Below are 10,098 nucleotides of genomic sequence, written 5' to 3'. Positions count from 1 at the left end.
ACGAAACCCAAAGGGGTTCGACCTACCAGGGGAAACACTCCTACAGGTATTGTATACACAGGCGGGACACCACTTACCTCCTATGTTCCAGCGAATATTTAAAAATAACAGACGACAGCTACAGGACAAAAACAAACAAATCTCATCAATTTATAAAAACCCGGGACCATATGCGTTCCAAAGTAACGCCTTAGGTACCCGAGAGCACATCCACATCACCATATAAGGCCACATACGTCACTGTCATCCAGGCCCGGTTCCAGAACAAAATGACTCAGGGTGCATCTGAGATTAGAGAGGGTGCAGTGGTAAAGTGCTATTTTTATAAGTGGGGAGTGGACTTAACACCCTCTAGGGGGTTCCTCACCTCATCTAGGGGGGTCCGGGGGCATGCTCTCCCGGGAAGATTTTTTTTTTTAAATATTGAAGTTAAAAGCATCAATCTGGTGCACTTTCAGAGCAAAATGTAGAGATCTATGGATACATCTCTACACCCATATGAAACAGAACTATACACAGATTAACTTTTTCTTTATGGATATTTTACAAATCACTCCCCTTTTAAGACCGAAATGTCTACATGCATAGCAGAAGATGGCATCTTTTTTACAGGAATATTCCAGCCAATCTCTGTTTTGAAACCATGAGCTGCAAAATGAGCGCCGGCCCTTACCCCACTGTACAGTCGAGTTGGGTACTTTTTTAAATATACCTGGGCAGGCTCTGTTTTGCCGAGGTTCTCTGGCACTTGCGGGCCGCCGAGGGGTGGCGGTGTTTGGGGCAACGAAGACGGCTGCGGATGCTCCGCCTCCGTGGGCGAGGCAGGCAAAGCTGGCGAATCGGGCGGGAGAACGTTAGTGTCCACGACAGTGGCCGCGGGTAATGTAATGTCCCCATGATCTGAACTGTTATTACCTGCAGTAGATGCAGTGTTACTGCTGGCGATAAGGGCTGGTTGTTTTAACCATTGTTAGAGATTTGGAGGGCAAACTGGGCCGCTTTTCAAATCTCCGCGCGTTCCTATGAAGCTGGTTATAATACAGGAAGGAATCCATATCTACAAAGTAACCGTTAACAATAATCTACTTTAATGGCAATATGACAATGCAATACAATCATTACAATACAACATGATATATTACAGTTATATTGTAATGCTTAAGGAGTAATGCCGGCTTACTCCTGCCCTGGTTCGCGTGCTCCGGAGATCCTTTCGCTCGAGGCAGCATGTGAAGAGAGACCGAACGCCAGGGATCCACCGGATATATACCAGAGTAAGAAGGAGGGGTTTGGTGTTAGGTCAGCTGGTCATCTTTTCAGGTCATCTCATTGGGAGACGCAACGCTGGCCAGCAGGAAACCAAACAGGCTCACCTTACAACCAAAAGTCTCAAGGCCTGCATACCTACACCTCCCCCACATCTTCCTTTGTCCTCAAAAACACATGTCAAAAGGCCCCAAATGCAGCTCACAGTTTACCCAAATTATTCTCATTTTAAGCTTATCCATAGTTTGCTAACATGAATAAATACAAATATAACTCTACAAATCCCCCTTTTTATCTCCTTCTCCAGAGATAAACTTAGACAAGGCATTTTGAAATATACCCACGGTCATTCTTTTCTACTGTGTCCGTAAATCCATCCGAAGCTGGTATTTAGAGTACTTGAAACCTTCATGGAGACAGAACACCACTTTCCATGGCAGTGAAGGAACCATGAGGGGGTAGCTGAGTGCTAGAATCATCAGCCCCCCCCCCCTCGGATGAATAGCCCACAAGGACAGCTAATAGGGAGGGGGAGATGCGGCTTTCCCTTCATGGGTGGCACTGATCAGAGAGAAGTAGATTCCTCTGCTGCCTCGACAAGTCCCCTGTGCCGTCCTGGCTTGCCGTGTCTTTGTCCCCCGATCCGCTGACAGCAGCTTCTGGGCTGCCTGCTAGAGAGATGTCTTCCTCCTCCTCGTCCTCTGGCCCGCTGATGGCGGCTTCCGGGTCGATGCTGTAGAGATGTCTTCCTCCTCCTCGTCCTCCGGCCCGCTGCTTCCGAGTAGTCCACGTCTGCCAGGGCCACGTCCGTCCTGATGTCGTCCCCTGGTCCTAGTAGGTGGTTTCCCCGCCGCACACTGGCTCCCGTGGTACGAGCTGTCCCCCTTTTCTCCCAGGCAGACGGCATAAGAGGTCCGCTGGGTCACTCGGTCGGGGTCGGAGAGCCTGGGGTTGAGCCACTTTGTCCTGATGACTTTCAGCCAGACGAACTCTGCTGTCGGCCTCGTGCTTCTCGGGTCCCCCTTTTGGCGCCAGCGACCTGTGTGGAGAAATCTGATACAACTCCCTCAAGCCTACGCTCAACTGTTTTGACCCACTTGGAGCCTGTTGGTGGGGTGTCTTGAAACAACAGCCGTCTGTGAACAGGTTTTCTAAATTAATTGTAGACCTCCTATCTGCCAGTGCAGCTTCAGAATCTTAATACTTGGATTGTGCCAACTAAATAAGAACCCCAACATCTTTAGGTAAACTAAATAACATATTTCAATAGCTCTGAATTTCTGACAAGCATCCGTGTTTATTTTTAAATGAAATCCTATTTAAAATCTAAATATAATATGAACTGCTAATGTTTCTGGCAAATAAACACACTAATGTTATGGATTCAAAACAACTAAAATCACGATACTAACAAAGTGAATGATTTCCTGGTGATACTGCTTCTACCTGTCAGTGCTTAGATATTATCACGCTGAAAAAATGAATACAGAATTCCAACAAACTGTCATCAAATGTCTTTCTATTATAAATTTAGATGAAATGTATATCCCCAGATATGGAGCAGGTTAATTACATTCAATGCTCAGTTTGAACATCTGGGTTGGGGCGGAAGGTTTCTGTCAATCCTTAAAAGAAAAATGTAAATTGTGAATTTGACAGCCATGTTAACATTTATACATTATACTCACTCCCCCCTTTTACACATGAAATCATGTGTAACAAAACCCTGTAATGGGAGGGGAACAAAAACTGTCAGGTAATTGGTTAGGGACATAACGAACATTATTTTCAATTTGACATCATTATCATTATTTCCACAGTAAACACTTCAGTGAAAGAAGTGTTCCTCTCCGTCCTTCAGGCCTAAAAGAAACAGAATCTTCAGATTTTAGTTTCACATTTGCAAACCGCCAACTCATGTGAGAGGAAAATATCACATGTGTGGTTTCCCCTTTTTGTGGAATTTTTAGGAAAACTCTCGTTTCCCTTGGAGCACCAAAATAATATGTTAGTCCAAAAACATGCTTGGTTGGTTATTGTTTTAGAATCATGCAGTTACACTGATCACATGCCGGCATTCATTCACACTCACACTGTCTGGTTGTCATGTCAAGTTTGGTCAGGTTCACCCCAGAGTCAGTCATCCACAGTGCCTTGTCAAGTTACACTGTCGGTCAGGGTCAAAGGTCAGTTGGTCTCCGTCTTTTTTGGCCATGTGTCGTGCTCTGCAGAGACTTTGACATTTCAGCATAGGCCAGTATCCTTTGTCTACAAAAATATGTCACGATTTCAACTATAATTTTCAAGATGATTCTCACTTGTCATTGGGACTTCTGCCTCCCACTTTTCCTGAAACTTGGTACAAAACTCACTTCCTTCGAGTACTACTACTACTACTGCAATCCATTTACACCTAATTAGTATTCAAATGTCTAATGATATATTTCAGAAACTTGTGTACAATAACTATTATCTTGAGTCAAAACATTACTAGGATCTGTGTCGCTCTGCATTTCACACTCATTTATCTTTAATTCTGGTCTACTTAAAAAACGATGTTAAACTCTTTAGCAGTGTGTGGAACCTTGGGTGTCCGAACATGCAACAATTATTCCCTCCTTTATCAAGGATTTAAAACCGAAGTCTGGTAATAACTATGCCACAATGGTGAAATCAACACTTTAGATTGGAATGTAATATGTGGCTTGGCACTAGCCATTAATACAAACAAAGATTTGTCCTATAGAGTGGTTCCTAAAACTATCCTTATAATGGTGATCAATATTGTAACCAATGAGATCGCTACTTCATTCACACGTGAATAAAAATCTCTTAAAGAATGATTTGTTAACCTGATGAAAATATTGAAGAATAAAGTTCTACTCTGTCAGTGTGTTTTAGGATGATTCTCATTTCACCTTAATATTTTCCTCTTTACTGCTATTTTCAATTGACCAATTGATTAACAAATCCTTCTGTCTTTACGTATTTATGAAGTTAATTCAAGTTATTTAAATGTGCGTTTTGTGAATAAGTGTGTTTATGTGTAACTCACTCATTCCCGTTCTCCTTTTCTCCTCCCCTGGTTTTCTCAAGCCGTGACCCCGGCCTCCGCACTTCTAATCGACCATGCCAACTCCTCTGATTCTGTCTTCTCTTCAGTCCATCAGCTGTTGAATCCATCCGCTGTAACTTTTGTAGGCCGCCATTGGCCCAGTCACATCTGCAGCCCCATCATGCCACTGTTGTTGCACTCCTCCTTTACAGTCTCTCTGCTGTTTTTATGGAGGGCGGATTCTGCTCTCATGTCTATTGTGCCAAATCTCGCGGCGCAGTTTGGAACTTCATGTCCTGTTTGAGGGACCGATGAGAGTTTGCCTCTTTGTCAGCATGCTGGTTTGGTTCTGGATGCCTCAGGTCGTTGTTGGTTCAGCTCTGGTTCTCTGTCTGTACGATGGAGAAGGAGGAGTCTCCTGTTGGGTTAGGTCTCGTTGTCTGCTTGGAGGGTCGGGATCAAAGCCTTTCTAACTCAGAGGGGGAGTCCAGGTCCCGGTACACATTACCTATAAGAAGTCTAGCCCACTGATGTTAAATAAATCCAACCCTTTCCACTCTGTCTCTTTCTAATCATACTATCTGTCTTAGTTGTTAAATGCCATCTAAACAACATAATTAATGTCTACTAATGATATTACAAAAACTCACTCCAAAAATTGTTTCATCCATTGTTACATATTTACCGAACACAACTCCGAAATACTTACATGTTTCCAGCATCACATATTCCACACACTATGAAAGAACATCTCCATATCTTCTCTCATTTTAAATCCCACTGTTACTTCAAACAATAGTAAACCTGCAGAGCACACCAATCGGATCACAGTAATGACATTTGAATCAAGTGTAGGCCTATGTCTTCTTTCTGAACATTTATTTATATTGTCTAAATTTGCAAACAGTTCGAGTGTAAAATGTGTTTTGCACAATGTATTTACACTCTACAGATTCTTGAGTTTACTCATCTCCTGGTGCTGTCGTTGTAAAAAATGTTTAATTCCTTATTGTTTTGTACCAGTTGTTCTAATTAATATACTGGGCTATTGTCATTGTTTCTATTAACGTGCTTCCCGTCTTCAATACCGGCCAGCAATGTAATGACTAAACTCTAAGCTCGCAGAAGTTTCAAGGGTGTGATACCCCCTTTCAGCCACTAGATGGCAGCAGCAGAAGTTTCAAGGGTGTGATACCCCCTTTCAGCCACTAGATGGCAGCAGCAGAAGTTTCAAGGGTGTGATACCCCCCTTTCAGCCACTAGATGGCAGCAGCAGAAGTTTACAGACAAAGGGAAACGCTCTCCCTCGATTTAATATATAACAGAGCTCTGGCTTTAAGCTTTCAGCATTGGTCTGTTATTTAAACCCCAGTTTTTAAACGGCGACCCGATCTAATATATCGAGTTTCCAGGTTTTTGTCGTGCAGGAATCAAACCTCGCAACCCACAAAACTGCACCGTCTCCACGCCACTCAGGAATAAACTACCTGCAAATCCGCGTCAAACTGCTCTATTTTACGTCACGCAGGACTTTCGTCTACCTGTCGATCAACGTTTACGTTTTGTATATAACTTTCCTAACATAGTAAAATATGCATTGTATATTCCATTTAAACTATAAAAACACTGTGAAATGCCTACAGACAATCCTAAAGTTTTAGCGTATCCAATTACAGACAGGCGATTTTCATCGTCTGCTTACCTTATTTGCAGAGTTGCAGAGTCCTGCTGATTGTCTGAGATGTTTGAAAGCGTCTGAATTCTTCCTCAGCTTCGTTATATCTAGACGTCGGGTCACCATTTGTTAGAGATTTGGAGGGCAAACTGGGCCGCTTTTCAAATCTCCGCGCGTTCCTATGAAGCTGGTTATAATACAGGAAGGAATCCATATCTACAAAGTAACCGTTAACAATAATCTACTTTAATGGCAATATGACAATGCAATACAATCATTACAATACAACATGATATATTACAGTTATATTGTAATGCTTAAGGAGTAATGCCGGCTTACTCCTGCCCTGGTTCGCGTGCTCCGGAGATCCTTTCGCTCGAGGCAGCATGTGAAGAGAGACCGAACGCCAGGGATCCACCGGATATATACCAGAGTAAGAAGGAGGGGTTTGGTGTTAGGTCAGCTGGTCATCTTTTCAGGTCATCTCATTGGGAGACGCAACGCTGGCCAGCAGGAAACCAAACAGGCTCACCTTACAACCAACAGTCTCAAGGCCTGCATACCTACACCTCCCCCACATCTTCCTTTGTCCTCAAAAACACATGTCAAAAGGCCCCAAATGCAGCTCACAGTTTTACCCAAATTATTCTCATTTTAAGCTTATCCATAGTTTGCTAACATGAATAAATACAAATATAACTCTACACCCATTTTCTGATGTCCATCATTGACTGCCGTGTAAGCACCTTGCAGATGACGAACGCTCAGAGGAGACTCGGCACGTCACAACTGCACGCCATAGGACCCTGACCAAGCGTCGCTCCTGGACGTTCAGGGAGTGAGACTGTGTTGGCACCAAGCGGCAAACTCTGGGGAAGAGCCCGGACGCTAATCGGAAGTGTCTCAAACTGCAGTTCATCTAGTGGCCAGTAGGAGCAGTCTGCAGAAGGGAGCAATTTCCATAGACCCCCATGTTAAAATGCCCAACTTTACAGCAGAAATAAACATGTTTACATCGTGGTTCAAAAAACCATATGCTCTGTATAGTTAAATTCCCCCTTCATGACTACTGTGTGGGGGGTGAATTTTTTCTCAACTCATCTGTTTAATTAATATTAAGCCTTAAAGCTTTTGCATACATTAGGGCGTGGTCACTTTGATGGACATGTACATGCCTCACTGTCAGCTAACAGCAACTTGTCCACTCTGCTAGGCTACAACCATAGAGGCTACAACGTTAGTTAGTCATAGTACTGTACTTGACCCTTTAGCCGTGTTCGTGGTGATTGTGCCTTTTAGGGAATATTGTTACAAATACCAGACAATTAACATGTTGTGCTGTGCTCTTGAATGTAATAACAGAACTTCCAAGAAGTCTAAAATTATAATATTATACATGTTAACCCCGTTCGCAGGTGTTTGTGTGCTTGGTAGCTTAGCTTGCTACTTATTAGCCAGCTAAGGACGTAACCCTTTATACATACATATACATTTTAGTTTATGATTCAGCCTTGGGTAAGACTTTTATAGTCTATGGCTATGACGCCCATAATGCTAAACGGGAGCAAATGTTAATAGGGGACCCAATTATCCCAGTGGTGGCCGCCGGAGCTAACGGAGCCGCAGGGGGCTAGCTCCAGCCGGCGTCCCGGAGCTAGCCCACGGCGGCTCCGTTAGGTCCGGGCGGTGAAGTCCGTCTTTTCTCAACGTGTGAATGACAAGCATTAAGAATAACAAAATATAGCTAATTCTCTTGCAGATTGTCTCATTTGATTATGAATGTAACGTTTATATAGGGGAACTACACTGTTAGCAGTAACTTGGTATGCATGTATTTCATGTTAGCTTAGCTTCTTAGCCTGAGCTAGCTCTGTTTACTTCCAGTTCGGAGGCAGCAGGTCCCGGCTCAGCTCCGCCTCTTTGCCCTTATTTGGAGCAGGCGGGATTAGACTCTGACGTCACAATCGAGCCGTTAGTGGCCGACTCCGCCTACTAAGGGCTTCTCGGCAACTCTGCAGAATCCTATGGGTGACGTCACGGACACTACGTCCATTTATATATACAGTCTATGGTTGGCACAGGTCACGCACACCTGACATAATAACGTTACTTAGGCTACCGTTTAAATTGACCAAATAAATGCAGCAGACAATGTTATTTAACCACAATTACAATTACTTATTATTATTATTATTATTACTAATATTATTATTATTATTGTTATTATATAGGCTATGTAATATTTTTCCCTTGACTCTTTTTTTTTCTCACTTGTAATAATTTTTATTTTTTTCACTTTTAATTGTTCAAATGAGGGTGCATAACGACTCAACTGAGGGTGCAATGCACCCTTATGCACCCCCGTAGAACCGGGCCTGTCATCAGAGGAAATCCCCAACACGTGACGTAACATTCACATGGGAGATACGTGCTCCCTTGCACACGCTTCCCCCAAAAAAACTAAGGCTACCAACTAGCAACCAACATAGGCTAATTCAGGTACGGTGTGACGAAGGTTTGCGTCACTATGGACTGACGGCTTCAGGCCGGGTAATATGGCACTTTATTAGCGTGATTGCACAGTACAGTTAAGGTCTGTGGCTGATGATTGTGTGCACCTGGTGTCCTGTGTTGTCTCCTCCCCCCCTCACCTGTGTCTTGTTGTGCTGATTTGAGTGTGTGTATTTAGGCTCTGTTCCCTGTCTGATTGAGAGGCTGGTAGTGTGTGTGAGATCCTGGTGGCGGCAGGATGTGTGCAAGGGGAACAGCAGGATTGAGGCTGTGAACTTTGTGCACATTATTTTAATAAATGCCCACGTCGGGTTATATTTTTGGACGTTCTGCCTCTGCCTCCTTGCTTGGTCTGGGCCGCTCGACGGTCAGCTTCACAATTGGTGTCAGAAGTGGGATTTGACCAAGTAAGGAGGTGAAAATTACGAGAGGAAAGAAGAGGGACCAAAGAGAGGAACCGCGGCTGGGGGTGGCTATGCCTGGAACGGACCAGGGGGCCACGGCTGTTGAGGCAGCAGGAGACGAGAGACAAGCAGCAGGAGACGAGAGACAAGCAGCAGGAGACGAGAGACAAGCAGGAGGAGGCGGACCCGGACCCACAAGGAGTCGACAGAGCCTGGGTCGTGCTGGAGGCAGACCAACGCATTGCAACAGGACAGGACAGCTTCCGGATGGGTGGCGTCACGACATGGTTGACAGCGGCTTCGCTGGCCCCGCTGGAGGTGGCGGAGGAGGCGGCGTTGAGACCGGGTGGCTGACTGGTTGTCCCGAAGCCGAGACTGTGGGGACACTGTGCTTCCTGGGGAGAGGGGGAAGGAAATGTGACGAAGGTTTGCGTCACTATGGACTGACGGCTTCAGGCCGGGTAATATGGCACTTTATTAGCGTGATTGCACAGTACAGTTGAGGTCTGTGGCTGATGATTGTGTGCACCTGGTGTCCTGTGTTGTCTCCTCCCCCCTCACCTGTGTCTTGTTGTGCTGATTTGAGTGTGTGTATTTAGGCTCTGTTCCCTGTCTGATTGAGAGGCTGGTAGTGTGTGTGAGATCCTGGTGGCGGCAGAATGTGTGCAAGGGGAGCAGGATTGAGGCTGTGAACTTTGTGCACATTATTTTAATAAATGCCCACGTCGGGTTATATTTTTGGACGTTCTGCCTCTGCCTCCTTGCTTGGTCTGGGCCGCTCAACGGTCAGCTTCACATACGGATAACGCAAAACAGCACAACTAACTCCCGGTTCATACTCACGATAGACGAGCCCCCAGTTGTTATGACCGGCTCGCAGGCCACAACGAAAAAAGAGAGAGATCTAACCGGTGTGGTTAAGCGGTCTCTGCGTTGTTTTGATAATGGACGAGACCCGAGCCAGCGTAAAGTTGAGACGATCTCTGTTTAATGACTGACAACAGATAAAACGATCAGTTTTACATGAATTAACCTCACAGTGACTCCTCTCACGTGGAACGTTTACAAAAAGGGCAACGTACCTGACAACAGATAAAACGATCAGTTTTACATGAATTAACCTCACAGTGACTCCTCTCACGTGGAACGTTTACAAAAAGGGAAGAGGAAACTTGAAGAAAACAGAA

The sequence above is a fragment of the Gymnodraco acuticeps genome, unplaced genomic scaffold (assembly GCF_902827175.1).
Source record: "Gymnodraco acuticeps unplaced genomic scaffold, fGymAcu1.1, whole genome shotgun sequence".
Classification (NCBI taxonomy): domain Eukaryota; kingdom Metazoa; phylum Chordata; class Actinopteri; order Perciformes; family Bathydraconidae; genus Gymnodraco; species Gymnodraco acuticeps.
This window is presented reverse-complemented; position numbering follows the sequence as displayed.